This window comes from Sorex fumeus, unplaced genomic scaffold (assembly GCF_029834395.1).
Source record: "Sorex fumeus unplaced genomic scaffold, SorFum_2.1 ptg000108l, whole genome shotgun sequence".
NCBI classification, from domain to species: domain Eukaryota; kingdom Metazoa; phylum Chordata; class Mammalia; order Eulipotyphla; family Soricidae; genus Sorex; species Sorex fumeus.
In genome coordinates this window covers 33,786-57,016 of record NW_026606165.1, presented here as the reverse complement: position 1 = coordinate 57,016, position 23,231 = coordinate 33,786, and the positions used below count along the sequence as shown (strand labels likewise).

Below are 23,231 nucleotides of genomic sequence, written 5' to 3'. Positions count from 1 at the left end.
TATTATATAAATGTATTACTTACCCTTTAGGGCTGGAGTGACAGCACAGTGGGTGAGGCGTTTGCCTTGCATGTGGCCAACATGGCGACCTGGGTTCGATTCCTCCGCCCGAGAGTATCTCGCCCCCAGGGCAAAACCTGGCAAGCTACCCGTGACGTATTTAATATGCCCAAAAAAGTAACAACAAGTCTCACAATTTGTTGTGAGATGTTACTGGTGCCCACTCGAGCAAATCGATGAACAACGGGAGGACGGTGCTACAGTGCGACTTTCCCTTGACCAGCTTAGTTTCTTCGGAGGTGTGTAACAGTGGGACATGTACTGGCAGGCAGATTTTTGAAGAAAAAAACAATTAAACTTTTAAGACCCCCTTTTGGGGGGGGCATGGGGGAATTGGGGAGTGGGGTATCTTCCTAAGTGGTGTTCAGTGCTAATTGCCTGGAATGAATTTTTTTAGGAATAGGCCTGCCAGGTGCAGCTCCGAGGCCCCCTTGCCCTTGGGGATTCCCTCCTGTTGATTCTTGGATGTTTGAGCAGCAGATCTGTGCTGTAAGGTGCCACCAGGATGGTCGTGACAGTGCTTGGGACCCCTGGATAATAATCTGGCAGTGTCCGAGGGGTTAGATTGTGTTGGGGATGATGCCCAGGTCATGCTCATATTATGTATGTGCCCTAACCCAAACATATAAGATATAACTGTTTCTTTTGTGGAAGAGTCCTCCCTTTGTTCAGGTGGCCAGGCCTCACTGCGAGTGATTCTCAGCCCAATGGTAGGTGGTTTAATGTGAGGGCCAATGTATGCGGTCTGATTGATCCAGTGGTGCTCAGGTGCTTCCAAGGCCACATCTGGCAGTACTTTTGAAGGCCTTCTGCACTATCTTTCTTGATCCCAGACTATCTGTTTTTTTTAAATCTTTTGTTTAATAAGTGACAAAAAATTAAGACTTTTTCCCCCTAGGGGTTAGAGAAATAGTACAGCGAGTTAAGTCACTCGATTTGCCTGTAACCAGTCTAGTTTGATCCCCAACACCACCTGGTCCCCCGAGCCTTGCTGAATTGGCTCTGAAGGTCTCTGAGCACAGCTGGGGTACTCTAGATGATCCTTGGTACTGCAGTGCTTGAAGAACATTGCATTCTCAGACCCAGGCATTGAACTGCTGACCACAGGAATGGCAGGAAGGGGCCCTTAGGTCCCCTAATCAGCACTTTGGAACCCTCCCCCACAGCCACTTTTTTAAAACATGTTAGTCAGTGTCAGTCTATATATGTATAACTTGTATACATGGAATATATTGCTATTTTTGTTTAGTTCAAGATTATCAGGATAATTTTTGTTGTTCTTAGGAGTTACGGAACAGCACCAGTGAATCTTAATATCAAGACAGGAGGAAGAGTCTATGGAACTACAGGTAAAATTTGTACTTGCCAGTGCATCAGTAGGAAGTAATGACTATACCTGAATAACATACAGACTATAGTAGCTGTCACAGGTGATCTGAAAAGTGCTTCAGTTCAATTCAAGAGAGTCTTTTAAACTTGTGTCTCAAGGATGGGGAAACTTTTCTCTGTGAAAGGCTTTGTAAGAGAATAGGTGTTTGTAGAGTTTGTGGGTCACAAGGTTTTTTTTCCCTCTTTTGATTTTAACTTGTTTGTACAACCCTGTAAGACCTGTTATAGTTCAGAGCATATAAAAAGGGATTTAATACCTGGAAGTTATTGGTACATATTGGTACAGGAATTTATTTGAATGAGTTAACAAGTTCCTAATCTGTACACTTTATCTTAGAGTTTCTTCCCTAAAGTTTAAACTTACTGTTATTGATAACATGCTTATTCTTATAGTATGCCTGACTTTAATGTTCTCATTGAAGCCTTTGTTATATTGAGAGCTATCACTAGTAAAATGTTTTTTTTTCTGTTTTTCTCTCAGTATCTTGCTCATGCCATTCTTTCTCTATTTTGTATTTGTTAAAAAAGGAACAGAAGTCAAAGGGGTAGAGCTTGATGCACCTAGAAGTATTAATGGAGTTCCACTCTTGGAGGTAGATTTGGATTCTTTTGAAGATAAACCATGGTGTAAACCTGGTAAGATGATAAATGACTCCATACCCCTCCCTGGGACCAGCCTCAGTGACCCTCAAGGTCCTGGGGCACTCAGTGTGTGTGATGCTCGGTCTTCTGGGATGAACGGTGTGGTACCCGGGAGTGTGCTCAAGGCCACTGAGCATGTGCTCTAATACTCGAGCTGTTTCCCCAGCAGAAGAGGACTGGATTTTTCTTGGGAACACCTGATGGTGCTTGAGGTCTGCTGGCAATGGCTGGTTACCTTGCGTGCTTGCCATCAAACCTGGGCACCTATATTCAAAGCATTCATTCTAGCTCTTTGACTTATCTCTCTGGATTGTAGATTTTTAAAAGATGTTTTGTATTAAAATCATTAGAAAAATATCTAACTTTCAGTATCAATAGTATTCATAGGATTTTTGGAAATGTCATTATAAATGTCCTAAGCATAATTAGCAGTAATAACTCGTGTTGCTAAATTGTAACTGTAGCTTAGCATTATATTAGTCTTGCATAGCATACTATTTTATTAGAATGCCATTTATAAAGGAAATTTCATTAAAAACATAGTTTTGTGGTGCTAGAGTAATAATCGGAAGAACTAGTAAAATTTGAAGAGGTGTTTAAACTGATAGAACTTATCATTTACATTTTTATATTTTATTTGCTGCATAAAAATAGGATTGAAATAGTTGCATACAAAAGTTGTGTCTTCTTTTTAGGCGCTGACCTTTCTGGTTATTTTAATTATGGGTTTAACGAAGATACCTGGAACGCTTACTGTGAAAAACAAAAAAGGATACGAATGGGGCTTGAAGTTATAGCAGTTACCTCAATTACAAATATATTTACGGTAATTAGTAAACATTTCAAAATACCCCTGTCTTTTCTATTGTCCCACTTTTTTTCCCTAATCACTTTTTCCCCATAAAGGTGATTAAATACTGTGTGATAGTTTAAAATTCCGTTCTTCTTATCGTATTTTTCCCCTCCCCTTTCAGAGTTCTATGTTAATTCTTATCTGATATTTAGCTACAAGTCACTGACTAGCCACAGCTAGTTTGTATTTGTATGGCCTATCAATTCAAAATTACTGAATGGGGAATATGTTATTTGGTATCTGAATGGGGAATATGTTATTTAACTTAGGCCAAAGACTGTATATGGGAGTTACACCAGGTGCAGAGATCCAAGATGGCAGATTCAATCTTTTTTTTTGGGGGGGTGGGGATTTGGTTTTTTGGATCACACCCAGCAATGCACAGGGTTTACTCCTGGCTCTGCACTCAGGAATTACCCATGGCGGTACTCAGGGGACCATCTGGGATGCTGGGACTCGAACCTGGGTCAGCTGCGTGCAAGGCAAATGCTCTACCCGCTGTGCTACTGTACCAGCCCCAGATTCAATCTTTTTTTAAGGTGTCACTGTCATCACTGTCCTCCCGTTGTTCACCGATTTGCTCGAGCGGGCCCAGTAGCGTCTCCATTGGAGACTTTGTTGTTACTGTGTCTGGCATCTCGAATACGTCACGGGGAGCTTGCCAGGCTCTGCCGTGCGGGTGAGATACTCTCAGTAGCTTGTCGGGCTCTCGGAGAGGGGCGGAGGAATCGAACTCGGGTCGGCCATGTTGGCTGCATGCAAGGCAAACGCCCTGCAGCTGTGCTATCGCAGGTGAATTTTAGTAAATTATCCTAGGTTGCTCTCATATTTTGTTCCTGAGTTTCCTCCCATGCCACTACTCAAGGAACAAGATTAAAGTGGAAATAGCTTCTTTTTCCCCAAACCTTCAGCTTCCTGGTGACCTACAAGTTTGCTGATTGTTGTTTCATCTCTAGTTTTGCAAACATGTTAATTTGTACCCTATTATACTAACAAATGCAAAGTAAAGTTCTTGCTCTATGTTGTGATTTTATTTTGAGTCATTGTCTATGTTTGTTTGTTGGATATCAAAGTTTTTTCCAACAGGTTATGCTGTTATATAGGCCATAATATAATCTATCAAAATTGGAGGCTTAACTTTTCCTTGTTTTTTTTAACAATTGTAAGGAAAATGGCGATCTGAATATCCGTATAACTTTGAATGTTGTGTGTATTGCAGTTTGGGCATTCTTTAAGAAAAGAGTCTCTTAAAAAATTGTGGATTTACTATTATTTACAATGACTAGAAACATTTTCTGGAAAGTGAATTTTTATTTTTACTGGTTCTTTATATTTTCCTTGAATAGAACTAAGAAAGTTCCTTTGAAAACTGCCAGCTTCCATATACTTTTGTCTCTTTGCAGTAAACTTCGAAAAGTAAAGAATATAAAGGAAACGATGGTTTCCATTGAAAGTAGCCTTCATGAATACCTTGCTGATACGTATACTGCTTTACTGCAAAGTTGTTTTGAAGAGTTTTTTTCTGGTTTGGAGTAGAGGTCATTTTTCCATTTTAATTTGTGATTCTGAATGAATAAGGCTATGAGTTGGATAAGTATAGTCTGTTGGCTTTTTTTACCTTGATAATGTGCTTAAATATTGCTTGTCTTGTAGAAATACTGATTTGGGAATAGGGTATGTATTTTTTGTTTGTTTGTTTCGGGACCACATCTGTTGGTGCTTGGGGAATACTCCCGTCTTGATGCTCGGGGTGACTTCTTTTGATGATAGGAACTTGGTGGTGATGGGCATTAAACATGGGCCTCCTGCATGCAAAGCATGTGGTCAGCCCATTGAGCAATCTCTCCAGCCATTCAACTTCATTACTGTGCGCAGCTCACGTTTTTTTTTTTCATTTTGCTTACTGTTGTCTATAGGATCTTTTAAAATGCTGAAAATGTGAAAATGTGTTTGAGAGCAGTTGATATTTTTAAGCTGCAGTTTAAATTTCTGAAAGTGCCATGTTAAAGTTAAGATTTTCAGTGTTTTGTGGAATATTTTTAAAAAATGATTACTTGTCTCTTACCATGTATCATGTAAATGGTGATTAGTAAAATGTTACAAAGTTCTTATCAGTAATGCAAATACGAAGAGGTAAATGTGTGACGTCCTAAGTGTGAAAAGGCATATTTTAGATAAAAATATTATCATTTCTAGAGAATTGCAAGAATTAATATGAAATCAGATATTACTTTGGTATGTAAAATTATTGTCATGCTAAATATAGCTTTTTTCAGTGCTTTCTTATTAAAAATCTTTAACTATGTCAATTTTATTGTGATACCAGGATTTACAGTATCTTAAATCATTGATTTTGTGCATACATCTTTGCAGTACCACATGTAACACCAGAGACTAATTCCCTTGACTGATGTCAAGGACCTTTCCCAATTGTCCACCCTCCCCACACCAACCTTCATGCAACCTCAGTTCTATAGATAAAAACTTTTCTTTTAGACTATAAAAGAAAAACAGTATGCAATATTAGAGAAGTGTGCAATACTGTATTGGGTTTGAGGGTATAGAGAAATATTCTAGATGGAGAAAATTCTAGGTCTGTGCCGTGGGTGACCTCGGCGTCCCTGCAACATTTTCTGTCCTCGGCCTTCCCTTCTTCGCCTTCTGAATGCCGTGCGTGTCTTCCCCAACGCTGCTGCCGCCCCATCCGCGGTTCTAGCCCGTGGACACGTTGTATTCGCACGCCGCCCACTCAGCCCAATGGGCCTGCGACCTGCAGCCGCTCTTCCAGTCCTCTCCGCTGAAGGTGGGTTGGCGCTTGGCTGGGATCGGGGCCGTGGGAAGCAGTGCTGGGCTGGGCACCTTACACTGCCAGATACCCACCCCCCAGCCACCAGCTTCCCGCTGCCTTGCAGTGTCTAGAGTATCCAGGCAGCACACGGCCCGTCCCCACAGGCTGTTTTCTGCAGAAACTTCGAGGCTGGTTGCTGTAAGAGACTAGCTGGAAGGGTCAGAGCCCAGTTCCCAGCCTCCACTGGGCTTTGAGGGGGTCCAATGTGCGCTTGACAGTTCTGCTGCCTGGAGGGACTCGCGGCCAGCATCATCGCTCTGTCTTCCGCCCACTGTTCCCTATGCCCACCCTGAGTTCCCAGTTCCCACTGAAAACTTTCTTCCCTTTGGGTGCTCCCAGGACTCCACGGTCTCCAGCTCCTGAATTCCATTTCACTTAGGCCTCAGTTTAGTCCCATTTTTTTGTCTGGCCCATTTCCATTCTTCTGTGGTTCGGTTCAGTTTTGGTGGAGCAGGGTTGGGTGTGGAGGGGATGGGGGTAGAACCTAGGGGACCCCGCTCCACTGTTTTCCCGTGCAGGCCCCCATCCCCTGCCATACCTCTGGATATATAAATGAGAATTATTGTTTCCAAGCCTTTCACTTGATAATTCTAAGCCTCCTCTGATTGGCTCCCTGAACTGGCTTCTCTTGCTGGTCATTCTCACTCCCTGTCCTTTTGTCCTTGCCTGCGCCTTCATCAGACATGAGAACACCCCTCCGTGTGACCACAGACTCTTCTGCTCCTCTGGAGACCCAACACCTGCTTCAGCCCCTACTCCAGCCCCTAGGAGTGAGATCAAGGTCTCTTGGACCTTATTTGCTTTGCAGACAGTAAGCTGCAGCTAGACTCTGGCCCTCTCACAGTCATATTACAGCTGGAATTGAAAACGCTTTTGGCCAGAGTGATAGTAAAGAAGGGGAAGGCTCTTGGCTTGCACTTGCTAACACTGGTTGGATCCCTGGCATCCCGTAGGGTCTCCTAAGACCCACCAGGAGTGGTTCTTGAGTGCAGAGCCAGGATGAAGCCTGGGCATTGCCAGGTGTGGCCCCAACCCCAAAATAAATACACTTATATTCATTTTGGGCTGGAGCAATAGCACAGCGGGTAGAGCATTTGCCTTACAAGCTACCGAAAGCTACCGAAAGTATCTCGCCCCCACTGCAAAGCCTGGCAAACTACCCGTGACATATTCGATATGCCAAAAACAGTAACAAGTCTCACAATTTGTTGTGAAACGTTACTGGTGCCCACTCAAGCAAAACTATGGACAAAGGAGGACAGTGCTACAGTGCTATATCCATTGTAATTAATGAGTGGTACTCCCCCCACCCCTTTCTCTCATTGGCTATTAAGACCATTTCGTAGGAACAGGGATGTGACTCAGTGGCAGAGCCTAGACCTTGCATGAGTGAGGGCACCCCAGGAGGAAGGAAGGCGAGTTTCATAAATATGGTGTTGAGATTTTTATAGCATGAGATTCATTACCAGTATAGTGATAAAGGGAACATTCTATAAATCAGTATGTAGTTGTGAAGGTGGTACTCTAGTTAGATCTTCTCATGCACAGGCTGGGATTACTACCTTCTCTCTGAAAGTTATCCATTTCCATGAGAGGTTCTTTTATACCTTGGAGAACACCCATAGTTCTTGTCTATTTTTGGCCTCCTATAAGTACAGAACAGTAAAGGGGATCTTAATGTAAAATGAAGGAAAGACCCATGTCATCAGAGAATTTATTCATTGTTACCAGCAAAAAAAAAAAAACCGTTACAAAATTAAGGTAACTCCTCTCCAGGGTCTCAGAACCCTTCTGAAGCTTCTTAAGTTGACAAAAGCTGCAGTCACTACAGGTACAGGCCAGTCTGTGGTGTAAGCATTCAAAGATCAGTCTTCATTGCTCCCTCTCCTCAGGCAGTTTAGGTTGGGGAAACTAATTTTGTTCTCTTTTTTCTCATTCCTTGATTTATTCTCTCAACCAACAAACTATCAAGCCTTTGTGAGTAACAAACTTTTCTTGCTTCAGAGAATGAGGAAAGGATACAATATGGATTCTTTGAGCACTCAAGGTGCTTATAAACTGGTTATAGTGATAGGCACATGAAACAAATCAATAATCAGTATTTCTCTGCTTTTATTTGTGTTTGAATACTTTTTCTTTTATGTTTTGCATTGCTCAAGGCTTTCTTCTGACTCTGCACTCAGGGATCATTCCTGGTAGGCTTGGTGGCACCACTTGGGGTACTGGGGGTCATACCCAGATTGGCCACATGCAGTGCAAAAATGCCTTGCCCATTGGACTAACTCTCCACCCTTGCATTTGAATTTTTATTAATAAGTTCATATAGTACATATTGACTGAAAGTTAAAATTGTCATTTAAGAACTAATGATATAAGAAGTCCACAATAATGTATTTAGTGAACTAGGAATACAGGTATTTTGTATTTTATAAAGAAGCTCTTATGCAGATGATCTTGATCACTTGGTCACTTGACATCCCGATATTCATTGATTCGCTTGAGTGGGCGCCAGTAACATCTCCATTCATCCCTATCGCGTGCTAATGTAGCCCAATGGCATCTGCTCATTCTAGGAACACGAAGAGCCTCAAATCAATCGTTCAGGGTCTTGACAAAGAAGTCTGATCATCTCATAAGTGGACGGCCACGTGATCTTTTGATGTTCCGTGGAATCCAGTCGGTAATGGCTCTAGTCCAGCAGTCATCTCCAAATCTCATTACGTGTCCAGCACATCTGATTTTTGATGCCTTGGCAAATGAGAGAGTGTCCCTGATTCTTGACCGTCGAAGAAGTTTGGAACTTCAGATTCTTTTCTCTCAGTTGTGAAGCATGATACTCAAGCATAGCTCTTTCGATTCCTCTCTGGGAGACTCGACTAGCATTCTCATCATGTTTGTGTAGGGCCCAGGTCTCTGAGGCATATGTTAATGCAGGAAGAACAGTGGAATCGAAGAGATGTGCCCGGAGCCGGAGGTTCTTTGTCCTCTTAGCTATTTTTTCAACGTTCTTGAAGGCGTTCCAAGCCGCTCTCTTTCTCCTGCGCAACTCAGGTGCCAGGTCATTCGTCATGTTGACTTCTCGACCTAGGTACACATAACTGTTGCATTCGGAGATGTTTATCCCATTGAGAGTGAATGGAACGTCAGGAACGAGACCACTTCTCGTGAAATGCAGGTGATCGTTACTCATAAAATGGTATAACAAAAAACAAAACTATAGTCTCTTCTAGCAAGGCTAATAATTTGGAGAGAGGAGTGCTGTAGATGAGGTCTTGCTTTGGTGGCAGGTCTATCTTACCTATCTTTCAGGTTATAGTTACAGGCAAGAGCTTCTAGATAGAATCACTGAAGCAATTTACTTCTTTTGCTTATCTCCAGTCTTGCAGATCTTATGGCTTATAGTTTCACTTACCACCAGAAGTCAGGGACACGCTCAGATTAATCAGAGGTTTTGGAAATAATGCAGAAAAGTACCATGGCTTGAGAATCATAAGTTTTAGTGCTTCCTATGAACTTAATGCCTAAAGTGTTTAAGGACCAAAGAAACAGGCCAGGAGTTAATGGGCTGACCTTGCTTGCTGCCAACCTGGTTCTATCCCCAGCCGCACATATGATTCCCCCAACCACCACCTGGAGTGATCTCGGAGCACAGAGCTAGGAGGAACTGATTACTGCGGAGCATGGCTCTGAAACTACAGCAACCAGCAAAGTTTGTTCGATTTGCTCTTCACAGCCACTTTATGAAACTTGTACTGAGAAGTCTTGGGTCCTTGGGTCTGCTGAATTAGATCTCTGTGGGAAGTTGTTCCTAGTCTCGAGTGTCTCTCATGTCTTTAGGTTCGTCTCAGCAGACATAAAGCAGTTCGACATTGTACACTTGCCCTAAACAGCTCCCAATGCCAGGAACTGGCAAACTAATATTTTGGTTTCAATGGATGGTCTAAAAGGATTGTCAAGGTAGGAAGCAGAGAGAGAGAGTTCAAGTGCGGAGCTTGTGCCCACCGTGTTCAAGGCCCTAGGTTTTGTCCTGAGTATTGCACGACTCCCAGCTCTGTGGGGTGTTACCCCAGCCGGCTCAGAGAACCTACAGACCTGATAGATGAGAGTCGTCTAAGTGAAAGTGTTGGATCACTGGTCACACCCCAGAATCAATAAGGTCTCAGTCAGTTGACGGTGGTGTCCATATTCTACAACGCTTGTGTGCTCTGTATGTTCATGGCTGGTGTAGTTCATGGGAAGTTTTGTTTAATGTTGAAGTCACAGGTTACTTCAACGGTTGGCAAGGATTGCTGGAGTTTCGTTTTTATTTCTAATTAAGCTTTTTTTCCAGAAATATGTTTTTGTTTTTTAGATTTTTTTAGTGAAACACCATGAGGTACAGTTGTAGATTTACAAATTTTTGTGCTTGGGTTTCAGTTATACAATGATCGAATACCTATTCCTCCCACCCTGCCACCCTCCCCATCCCACCCTGCCTCTGTTGCAGGGCATTTCCCTTTGTTCACTCTCTCCTTTTGGGTGCTGTCATTTGCGAAAGAGGCATTGAGTGGCATCTAATTAAACATTTTAAAATCTACATTGAGATGTTCAGAAGGATCTTCAATCTAAAATCTTAACACCTTCAGGATCTTTCTGAACTTGAAGAAAGGGAAAATGAAGATATTGTGGCACCACTTCAGATGCAAAGCGTGAAGATCTTCTGTGCTTTAGAGGTGGTATTGTCGTCCTTTGACAAGAGCCCTGGAGTTGGCAGATCCGAGGAGACTTTGGATAAACTGGAAGGTCTCTGTGGGGACTGGAATGGGGGTGTGGGTAAGAATTCATCCTCTCTATCTATCTATCTATCTATCTCTCATCATATTTTCAGATACATCAGAAAAATCCCTCTCCTAGCTAAGCTGCTAAAGCCTTGGGCAGATGTTTTTAATAATACTTCTTAAAATCTTAGGTACTAATAGAATCATTTTTTTTGGTGGGGACGAAGGACCCGGGGACACTTCACAATTTTAGAGCTGTCTTCCTACCAAGAACCTTAGAGATATAGAGATGGGAATACTGTTTCTCCTATTTGGGGGTAACAGTCTTCTTTGTTCCAAAGTAATTTTTCAAGTATAGATCCTGTGTAATTGTCCATTATCTCACCAAAATCTTCATTTTGATAATTAAATACACTAATAAAAATGTTCCCCCCCCCCCCAGAATCTATGGTACTTAGGCTTAGGGTATTAAATCAAAGGGAGAGCTGTTAGCGAAAGAACTGGAACAGACTCTGGTAGGTGAATCTTAATGAGACCAGCTCATCCTTGCCACTACTGCACCTTTCTCAAGCTCCTGAATTTGATAGGTGATAGGGCAGACATTCGAACGGTTTATCACTCCCTGTGGGAGGTGGGGGGCGTGCCATCTGCCCGAGGTTATCTAGTCACCATCACCAAAGCCCCTTGCACCTGCCTCGCAGCCAGCTGGAACCAAGGGGAGGCTGACCGGATTGGCTCTGATCTGAGAGATGTGCGCATCCCCTGGGAAGGGGGTCAGCGCCCATCTGCATGTATTACCTCTAGAATTACCACAGTTATCCAATTCGGTTACTCCAAGCTGCGGTATCCAGATGGCTCGGGCCTGCTTTGAACAGTATAATTTTTGCAAAGTAAAGGACTTCATGCCAGACTGTTTTCACTCGGGGCACCCCAGAGAGGTGCGGGTGAGGGTCCTTCCCATCCCAAGGGACCCTGCCCGGCAGCCGATCTCCACTACCCAACTGCCACCACTCTTCAGGCCAGGCCACTTTCACATTATAAGACACTTCCTACCCATTTTCCATAATTGCCACACCATATTTGATGGAGTTCAGACAGTAGGCAACAAATCATAGAGAGAAATATATAAATATTTGCATCTTGGAGAGCCCAGCAAGCTGCTGAGAGTATCCCGCCCACACGGGCAGAGCCTGGGAAACTCCCTGTGGCGTGTTCGATCTGCCCAAAACAGTAATGACAACAAGTCTCATTTCACTGATCCTAAAAGAGCTCCAATCATTGGAAGAAGCTGCTAAAATCTCAGGACTGGGAGGAATAGAGACGTTACTGGCACCCACTCGAGGAAATCGACAAACAACAGGATGACAATGATACAGTGATTATTATAAAGTATTTTTTATTTTTATAAAAAATATTTTATTACATTCAATATTCAAACGCCAATCCCACGACCATTACACCTTGATACCACCATATTTTGTTTCCATCTCGAACCCGAACCCCTGCCCCAAGCAGAACCGAAGCAATTTATTTTGTATTGTATGTTCTGAATCAACTGCTGAAAATGCTCCACAAAAGTTCCCTTAGAGGAAAGTATGTGAAGATTGTTCTATTTTCTCCAGGGACCATTGATTGTTCTGTTTCCCCTAGGAACCATTAAGCCCTTAAATAAGAGATTATTGACATGTTGTTAATGGTTGAGCTGTGTGTGTGTGTGTGTGTGTGTGTGTGTGTGTGTGTTTTGGGTGTGTATAATACACACTCCTGTAAAAATATATTTCCCTCTTTGATTGGTAGCTTTCTACTTTAAACCCCATCAAATGTGGTTTGCTACTCTTGGAATATTAGTGGTGTGAGGTATGTCACGTTCCTAGAGTAGTCTGTAGGTTTGCCCATTTGAAATACATAATCAGTATGAGATTTATGCAATGATCTTGACTAATTTCTCCCTTCTAGTTTACATGTTTACCTGTTTACGAATGGCCAGAATTGATCAGACAGCAAAAATGTATGGTAATAGCCCTGACAGAATATACTTAGCACAGAGCCTTCAAGACATAGCCTTGTGTGGTGTCTTCCCTTACTCATTAAGATCGTGATGTAGTGCTCTTTTTGTTTTTTTATTTTTGTTTTTATTATTTTTAGCTTTTTTATTTTTTGGGTTACACCTAGCGATGCTCAGGGGTTATTCCTGGTTCTGCATTCAGAAATTACTTCTGGCAGTGCTGGGAGGACCATATGAAATGCGGGGGCTCGAACCCGGGTCGGCCACATATAAGGCAAACGCCCTAGCCTCAGTACTAGAGCTCCAGGCCCAGTTCTCTTTTTAGACTTCATAAAAATCAATTAGAAAGATTGGCGTAGTAAATCTATTTGTTTTGGTTGGATATAGGACCATTATCTTTCCTTATGAAAAGGAAGACGACTCAGAAGTTTGCAATTCAAAAGACCGTGTCGGATGCATTTCAGAAACTGCTCATTGTGGTTTAGGTAAGACTTCGTTGGTTATCTTTGAAGTACTGCAGCTTTCTTACTTGAAGAGCAAATAAATTGATTTTGAGAAGTCAATTATATTGAAAATAATGGAAATATAAGTACTTCCTATTCTTTTGTTTACTAGATGCTTTACAGAGTAGTCTCAAATTTGTCCTTTGTGGAATCTGTGAAAAATAATTACAGCAAATATTACCCCCAATGTATAAGCGTAGAATAGTTTAGACTGTAGAGAGAGTATTTGATCCAATTCCTCTTTCTCAATTGTTCGTCAGTAAAGCAGAAGAGTATAGTGGCTGTAAACTTCAGACTCCTCTGTTTAAGTACTAGCTCTGTCCTCCATTTTTTTCTTTATTCTTTTCTTGGTTTTTGGTCCACACCTGCTTATGCTTAGGGCTTCCTCCTGGCTATGTGCTCAGGAACCACTTCTAGTAGGACTTGGGGAACCACATGGGGTGCCAGGGACTGAACCTGTGTTGTCTGCATGCAGAGCAAATGTTCGACCCATTGTAATAGTACTCTGGCCCTCTGTCTCATTTAGAAAATGCAACTGTAGGTCTCTAGACAGATATGTGAAGGTATTTCTAAGCCGCAATTTTCTTTTTTTTTTCATTTGCATTTTGGGTCACACCCAGGGATGCTGAGGGGTTACACCTGCCTCTGCACTCAGGAATTATCCTTGTCGGAGCTCGGGGGACCACATGGGATGCTGGGAATCGAACCCAGGTCAACTGTGTGCAAGGCAAACGCCCTCCCTGCTGTGCTATTGCTCCAGCCCCTCTAAGCTGCAATTTTCTGAAAAAATATACTTTTAATTTAGCTTACCTTATATTGTAAAAGTAAATACTTAACACTTACCTACAATTGCACTCATTTGCGGAATATAAAGTAACAGAATGGGGGATTAACACCCAAGGATAGTAGAGATAGGGACCAGGAGGATTGCTCCACGGCTTGGCAGCCGGCCTCACATACTGGGGGAAAAGGCAGCTCAGATAGAGAAGGGACCACCAAGTAAAGGATGCTTGGAGGGCCCATTCGGAATAAGAGATGTGTGCTGCAGGTAGACTACAGATCGAACATGATGGCCACTTAATGCCTATATTGCAAACCACAACAACCAAAGGAAGAGAGAGATTGAAAGGGAATAGACCTGCCCGTGGGGGGAGGGGGGCTGGAATGAGGGAGTCGTGGGAGGGATACTGGGAACAATGGTGGTGGAGAATGGGCACTGGTGGAGGGATGGGTACTCAATCATTGTATGACTGAAACATAAGCACGAACGTTTGTAAGTCTGTAACTCTATCTCACAGTGATTCATTAAAAAGAGGAAGGAAGGAAGGAAGGAAGGAAGGAAGGAAGGAAGGAAGGAAGGAAGGAAGGAAGGAAGGGGCTAGAGCGATAGCACAGTGGGTGGGGTGTTTGCCTTGCATGCAGCTGACCTGAGTTCGATTCCCAGCATCCCATATGGTCCCCTAGCACCACCAGGAGTGGTTCCTGAGCGCAGAGCCAGGAGGAAACCCTGAGCATTGTTGAGTGTGACCCACAAAAACAAAAAAATAAGAAAAAGAAATATTACATAATAAAAGTAAAATAAATAAATGTTTAAAAAGACTTACCTAGAATTTAGTAAAGGACGAAATATTCTAATTATTGCTACTGTTTTCCTACTGAAGAGGAAACTTAACTGGAATCAGTTCGTGGTTGGTTTTCAGCACTGACATATTGAGAGTTTGTGATTCGATGTAACAACCAACTATTTGTTGTGAACCTTCACAATGATTCTGCGGGGGCCAGGAAGAAAGCTGAGAGGCCTAGTATACATGCTATGCATGTGGAAGACCAGGGTTGGATTCCTGGCACAACATGAGCGTCCAGGAGCAACCCCCAAGTTCTTCGCTCAGGAGAAGACTTAACACTGCTGGGTGTGGCCCCCAACAAAAACAAATAGTGGTCATACTATTTAAGATTTTTAAATGTTCTCCTCTTATGGAATTTTCTAGTGCTATGGACATTTCCGGCTGTGCCCAAAGGAAACGGAATAATCCGTAGAGAATCCACAAACAGAATTGCTTTCCTTGCTTTATAGCCCTGCAGTCTTAGAGACAGGAGTTTTCAGTTGTCAGAGACCTTATTTATTACACGAGTAGCTCCTGGGTTGACTTCAGCCTTGCAGTCTGGGCAATTCTTCTAGCAAAAGTGACTTCTGTGGTCATCTGGTAAAATTTCTATTAATTTAATAACTTTTAAGAACCAATGGGGGGTTAAGAAGATGGTACCAGAGCCTTGCATATCCCTGGCATGGCATATGGTCCCCTCTAGCACCATCAGGGAGCACAGAGCCAGGAACAGTCCCTGAGTACCAGAGGACAGGATCTGCAAACTCCAAATAAAAAGAAATGAAAGAAACAGTGGGTTGGAGAGATAGCTCAACAGGCTGAGCCCATTCTTGGCATGCAGGAAGCAGGTTTCAGTTCCAGCTCAGCACTGCATTGCCAGGAATGACTCCAAGTACTAAGAGGGTATAATCCCTGAGCACCTTTGAGAATGGCCTCAAAACAGAGAAGCAAAAGGAACCAAACTTAATGTCTGCATTGACAAGGAAAATGCTCTTATTTTATGCTTTAGAAATAAAATTATTGGATGTATAAAGGAAGTACACAGCCACTATCACTGTGTACTACCTTCATAGAAAGAACATTTTAGCCAATAAGTTTGAATTGATCCTTGTTAACTCTATTTCAGAAAGTGGTAAAGTAGCTGTGGAATATCGGCCTTTTGAGGAGCTCACTGATGCCAGAACCGAAGAACTACATGATTTAATTCAAGTACGTGAAGAGAAAAACTCAAGGATGACATATACAGGATGGCAGCAATTCAAAATAATGAGCAGATTTTAGAAGTGTTTAGCATGTGTAGGCGATTCTAGCATTCCCAGAAAAATGTGAAACTCTAAAACTTTAGTTCAGAGAATTTCTGAAGTTTTCCTGAAGTCCTGGCCCTTATTTGAAATATGGAGAGTTCTAAGTGCCCTCTGCGTTCTGTCAGAGAAATTCCTTTTTTTTTTTTAAATGTAGGAGTACTGCTATATAAATAGCAGCCACTGATTACACTGGTTGAATTGGGCATGAACTCCACCTTACTTTTTTTAAATTTTTTATAATTTTATTTATTGAATCACCATGAGAGCAGTTACAAAGCTTTCGGGTTTAAGTCTCGGTCATACAATGAAACACCGTACCTTCATCAGTGCCCATTCTCCACCACCAAAATCCCCAGTATACCCCATCCCGCACCCTCCCCCTGCCTGTGGGGCAGATGATTTCCACATTACTCTCTCTCTACTTTGATTACATTCAATATTTTGACACCAGACCTACCATTATTATTTGGGATTTTACTCCAACACTCATATATGCCAAAAAGGCAACCGTAGACAACTTGTTTTCTATTGATTATATGTAATTAACTTGGCCCAAAGTCAGAAAATTTGTTTCCAAAGTTACGGAGTTAGGGGAAGAAAGTGAGAGAGACGGTGGTTCTGTTTCTCTTGTTGAAAATCCTGTTTTTTCCTTTGTAAAATAAATTTTATTTGTGGGTAAGGTAGCGGGATTCACACTTGGTAGTGCTCAGGAATTACCCAGCCTGGCTCTTTGTTATAATCACTTGTTGAAGTGCTCGAGGGACCAGGTGATGTTAGGGATCAAATTCAAACCTTTCTTGTGCAAAGCATGTGCTCAATCTTTTGAACTATTGATCTAGTCCTGCAAAGAAATTTTTTTAATAGTTTAAATCAGACCCACCAAGAAAACTTCAAACACCTACAATTGGGTCTTAAAAGACCAGCTTAGGAGCCTGAGACATAATAGTTCATCAGGCTGGAGCATGGACTGTGATATGGGAGACCTGGGTTTGATACCTGCCACTGCATGGCCTCCTGAGCACTGTCAGCTACAGCGTCAAACACCTCCAGGTGTGGCCCCCAAAGAGACAACAACGTCCACCTTACTAAGAAAGGTGAGAAGACATTTCGTACTAATGCCAAAGAATTCAGAAAACTATCCCTAAATGAGGCTACTCTTGGAACCAACTCCATTCGGGGCTCTCTACTCAACTAGAGAGCGGGAAGAAGCCCCTTCTCATGGAATTTATATTCTGGAAGTGTGAGATAATAAGAACTGATATGGATGAGAAGAAGGACTGTGAAGAAAGTAAAATGGGTGCTAGTTACAGGATTGCAAGAGAGCCTTGTCACTTTTTGACATGAACATCTTAAGTGTTCCCTCTGAGTGCTAGAAGGGCAGCCCTCTAGAAAGGAGCTTGCTCCTTTTTCTCCAAGAATTTATGTTGAGTTCCATTCAAGAAAGGGGGATTTCCCCAGGCCGGTGTAAAGGAGTGCATATGGCTGTTCATTCAGTTTAAGAACGGTCTCCCAGGATCAACTGTTTCTGGCCCCAGAGCCCTGCTTCAGAAAACTTTGGGTCCCTGATTCCGTGCTATCCCCTGTCTAGGAGAGTGATAAATAATCAGAGAGACTAAGAGCTTAAAGGAAATGACAACATTTGTGAACCCCATCCACCCTAAGTAATGCTCCTTTTGCAGGTCAGCTACCTTTCTTGGAAGCAGGATGGCCAAGGGGAGGAAGAATGTCTCTCGGATTTCAGTAGTGAGGAGGAAACACCAAGACTGCCACAGCTGGATTCACTTGATCACTTGAATTCCCGTTAATTGTCATTTTGCTCGAGCGGGCGCCAGTAATGTCTTCACTTGTGCCTGTCGCGTGCTAGTGTAGCCCAGTGGCGTCTGTTCGCTCTAGGAACATGAAGAGCCTCAAACCATCGTTCATGATCTTGATGAAGAAATCTGACCATCTGGTAGGTGGGCGGCCACGTGGTCTTTTGACATCCCGTGGAATCCAGTCGGAAATAGCTCTAGTCCAGTGGTCGTCTTTAAATCTCATTACGTGACCAGCCCATCTGATTTTTGACACGTTGGCAAACGAGACAGCATCCCTGATTCTTGATCGTCGATGGAGGTTGGACCTCCGGATTCTTTCTCTCATTTGAGTGAAACGTGATATTCCAAGCATAGCTCTTTCAATTCCTCTTTGGGAGACCTGAATAGCATTCTCATCCTGTTTGCGTAGGGCCCGTGTCTCTGAGGCGTATGTTAATGCAGGAAGAACAGTGGAATCAAAGAGATATGCCCGGAGGTGGAGGTTCTTTGTCCTCTTAGCTATTTGACACTCTTGAAGTCATTCAAGCCGCTCGCTCTCTTCCTCCTGCTCAGCTCGGGTGCCAGGTCATTTGTCATGTTGACTTCTCGACCTAGGTACACATAGCTGTTGCATTCGGAGATGATCGTTCTGTTGAGAGCTAATGGGGTGTCAGGAACGAGGCTGTTTCTCATAAACATTGTGTTTGTAAGATTCAGCTGTAGTCCGACCTTTCCACACTCACTGTTAAAGTCGGCCAGCATTTGTGCCGCTTGGCTAATGTTTGGTGTTATTAAAACAATGTCATCAGCAAAGCAGAGGTGGTATAGTTGCCGAACATCTATCTTCACTCCCATTCCTTCCCATTCCAGTCGTTGCATGATGTTCTCGAGGGTGGCACTAAAGAGTTTCGGTGAAATGGTATCACCCTGCCGCACCCCTCTCTTGACATCAACGATCACTTCTTTGTAGAATGGTGAGATCCTGGTAGTGAATCCGCAATACAGCTCACGGAGGATCCTGATGTATTGGGCTTGAATGCCCTGATTGGCTAGGGCTTCAATGACTGCTTCTGTCTCAACAGAATCAAAGGCCTTTAAATCAATGAACGTTAGACAGAGCGGCATCTTGAACTCCCGAGAAACCTCAGTGAGCTTGGTTATCATGTGGATATGGTCGATGGTGCTGAATCCTTTGCGGAACCTGGCTTGCTCACATGGTTGTCCTTCATCTAGTGTTCTGCCAATCCTATTCAGGATGACTCAAGTGAACAACTTGTAGATGACAGACAATAGGCAGATCGGGCGATAGTTGCCAATGTCATGGATGTCTCCCTTCTTGTACAGTAGTACAGTCCTGCTGGTTTTCCATTGAGATGGAACCTTGCATTCAGACAGGTAGCGTGTGAAGAGCCGAGCCAGTGTATTGATGAGTACTGACGGCAGGTTCTTCAGGTGTTCAGGTCTGACCTTTTCTGGGCCGGGTGCTGTTCGTTTCTTTTACCGCCAAAATGGCGTGTCGGATTTCGGAAGGGAGAACATTGGGAATGACATATCCATCCTGTGGAATTTGGTATGTCGGCAGGTGGACATGTCTATCGAAGAGATTTGAGCAGAAGTCATGGATAAACTTCTCCATTGCCCTTCTGGAAGATGTGTTAGATGTGATAGATCCATCAGGACGTCGGAGGGCAGTCATCTTGGTCTTGTAGTTGGCGAAGGACAGGCGGGCATTACGAATACTTTTCCTGGCTTCTGCCGCATCTACCAGCACTTCTGCTCTTCTCTCTTTGAGAACTTCCTTGGTCGCATCTCTGCACTGCTTTGCGAGCTCTGATGTTCGCTTGCTGTTGCCTGAGGTTACCTCCACTCCCTCCACTACCCAGCCGCCGCCACACTCCAGGACGATTTCAGGACCCACGCGGCTGCTCCAGCCGAGACTCACGCACAACGGAAGCCCCACAGAACAAGATAAGTGGAACTCTGAGACCTTGGACTCCAGGCTGAACGGACCCAGGGACAGAGATTCTCTGCTTGCTCCCTCTGACCACAGGTGAGGAAGGGATTGAAATCAGGAGCCGCACCCTACCCTGCCCTGTCTGCTTCCACCAACCACCAGAGACCCAGGGATTGGATTGCGCAGAGAAGACCCACCCTACCCCTAGCGGTACTAGATAAATACCTCACCGGCAGGCCTTTTCAAAACTACTAACCTTTATTATTTCCCCTGAAAACTTAAATTTGCCCATATCAGTGCGCCTGGGCAGAACGCACCCGCGCCCGCGCTTTTTCAAAGGGGACTCGCCCGAGGGGTTGGGCTGCTGGGGGCGGGGCTATTGTGGCCCGCCCAGCACATAGTCCAGTGTTCCCTGTCTGGGGACAAGCTGTTCCTCCCCCACCCTTGGTGCTCCGCCCAAACGAGTGGGCAGTCCCAGTCCTGTTGGGTGGCAAGAGTGGGAGGGGAGGCAAGGGGGGTGGGGTAGAGGACCTGATTGGATGTGTTTTGTCCTTGGGGGAAGAAGGAAAGCCTGGGTCCTGCTGGTTTTGAGGAGCCTGCTTTGCCCAGATCCAATAAAGGCCGCTTAAAGGCTCATAAAGGTGCTGAGGGGGTGGGGCCCACAGTTGTCAAGGGCCTGTGGTTGTCAAGGGCGTGGTTGATAAGGGCATGCATGCGCAGCGCCCAGCTGCCTTAATCCTCAGGCTCAGGAAGAGGACACTCTCCTCTTCTTGCCATGGATATGTTATGCCAAATATTTTCATTCCTTTGCCTCCTTACCTACCAACCAATTTGGCTGCTGGTGCAGGGCGCTCCTCTCTGGGGGAGAGTCCTACCCCTAGACCCCCTGACCTCCAGCCCCCCAGGGCCCCCCAATCCTTGGCTTTCACCTTCCCCTGATCCTGCCGCTGAATCACCCCCTACCCTTCAGCCCCGGATTTCAAAACTCCTCGCCTTCATTATTTCCCCTGAAAACTGGAGGAAGGATCCAGTTGGTGGTCACCATGCTGCTGAAATTGTTGCAACTCGCAGGAAATCTACGAGACCTCCAAGTCTACCACAACCGATGCAGGAGGATTACTTTGATTCCAGTATGGATATCTTTTATCCTGAGGGGAGTCAACTTTTGGTGGGAGATTCAGAGAAACATCCACAGATCCGTCCCAAGACTGGATCCTTTTCACCCCAGCCTCAGCATCCAGAAACCTTTGAAGAGCTAGAACAGCTTCCCTTTAAGGCCCTGGAAGCTAAACTTTCAGCAAGCACACAACAGAGCCCAGCTGCACTTCTCGGATCTCCCGAGGAATCAAAACCTGTTTTAGTTCCAGACTCAGATTTGCTGTCAAGCACCCCTGAAAAGGGTGATACTGCTTCAGTCCTGCCAGAAACCCTAGTTCAGCCTACACTGGCTGCTGAGGAGAGAGGATCTTCAGTGCCTCAGGAGGTGGAAGCTCAGCCTTTAGAGTCAGGTCTGGTAGGGCATGCTATTACCAAGGGCCTGTGGTTGCCAAGGGCGTGGTTGATAAGGGCAGCTCCCAGCTGCCTTAATGCTTAGGCTCTGGAAGAGGACTCTAGTGCCCTTCTTGCCTGGATCTAGGCTTGACGAAAACATGTACTGGAAAATACTCCCTATTCTTTGTCTTCTCACTTGGCAACCATTTGGCTGCTGGTGCAGGGTGCTCCACTCCGGGGGAGAGTCCTAGCCCCAGTCCACCTGACCCCCGGTCCCCCAGGGCCCCCCAGAGCCCCTTGAGCCCTGGCTTTCACCTTCCCCTGATCCTGCCACTGAATCACCCCCTACCCTTCAGCCCCCAGCCACGTTGGGCTCTTTAAACTCTTTACATCCATTGCAGCCCAGTTATTTTTGAAGCCTGGTAAGTTTTATAGGACTTTGGTTCCTGCCCTCGATGAGAGTCCGCCTCTGGCTTTGCATCCTAGAAAGAGAAGTATAATTCCACCTATAGGTCTAGGCCAACCTGAAAATCAGACATCTGAAATATGTCCTTCACGTCCAGGTTCAAAACTACTAAGCTTTATGATTTCCCCGGAAAACTTAAATTTGCCCCATGTCACTGTGCTTGAGCAGAACGCGCCCCCGCTTTTTCAAAGGGGTCTCGCCCGAGGGATGGGACTGCTGGGGGCGGGGCTACTGTGGCCCACCCAGCCCATAGTGCTCCGGACTTGGCAATAAGTCCCCACCTTCGACCCCCGCTGGGTCCCAGCAGCAAAAGTCTCTCTTGAAGAGTCCAGAGTGCTAGTTTTGTTTCTTTCTTTTTCGCAAAGAGTTTTTCCACAGTATTTAATTACACTCAGTATTTCAAAACCAATTCCACCACCATGACCCCTTTCCACTGCCTTTATTTTGAGTTTTCCCACCACTACCCGAGATTTTCCCAAAGTATGCATTCATCTGGGGAACATAAAGTAACAAAGTAGGAGACTAACACCCAAGAAGAGCCGAGATAAGTACCAGGAGGTTTACTCCATGGCCTGGAGGCCAGCTGCACATGCTAGGGGAAATGGCAGCACAGATAGAGAAGGGAGCACCAAAGAAAGGGTGTTGAGAGGATCCTCCCAGGATGGGAGATGCAGGCTGAAAGTAGACTATAGACTGAACATGTTTGCCACTCAATGCCTCTTTTGTAAACCACAACACCCAAAAGGAGAGAGAGAACAAAAGGGAATGCCCTGCCACAGAGGCAGGGTGGGATGCGAGGAGATGGGGGTGGGAGGTATAGTGGCATCAGTAGTGGTGGAAAATGGGCACGGGTGGAGGGATGGATACTCGATCACTGTATAACTGAAACTCCAGCACAGAAATTTCTAAGTCTACAACTATACCTCATGGTGTTTCACTAATAAAAATTTTTAAACATTTATTTTGTATTGCTTGCTATAAATAATTGACTAAAAATGATCCAAAAAGATTTCCGTAGAGGAAAGTGTATGAAAATTGCTGTATCTCATCTTGGACCCATTGGTCGCCGGGATTAGAGACCAGAGAGCTAATTTAAGGACACTGGGCAAGGACCTCAAGAAAGCAGCGGGTTCTTGTTCATCAGGGACCTTTGGGTAGCAGACAGAGAGCACCACCTAGTGAAACTGGAAAATGAGGAGCGCTGACTGTGTGGGGGCAAACTACTTGGAAGAGGCAGGTCATAAAAATGTTTGTCATTGCAATCTCGCGTGAATCCTTAAAAAACAATTTCCTTCCTCCCACCTCAATCCCGAACTCACCGGATACTGGACTACTGTGAAGGTGAGTTTGTGGGTCCGGGATGATGAGTTTGTGGGTTGGAGCTGAGATCAGGACAGAAACTGGGGAACCGAGTTGATTCAAGTAGTGGCTACCACATGGGAGCTCGTGGTGCCCGAGAGACTATTCTTAGCTTCTCTGTAGCTATTTGGTGGGGCAACGGCCTGGGAGGCAAGCAGGTCCTACCCATCTGTAATTCTAAAGTGTTAGTGTCAGGGGCTAGA

General features: G+C 44.4%; 1 pseudogene; it reads left to right on the top strand.

Moving 5' to 3' along the window:
- Nucleotides 1-5,602: 5,602 nt before the first annotated feature.
- On the top strand, nucleotides 5,603-17,743 carry LOC130042696 (RAD52 motif-containing protein 1-like; annotated as a pseudogene).
- Nucleotides 17,744-23,231: the final 5,488 nt, after the last annotated feature.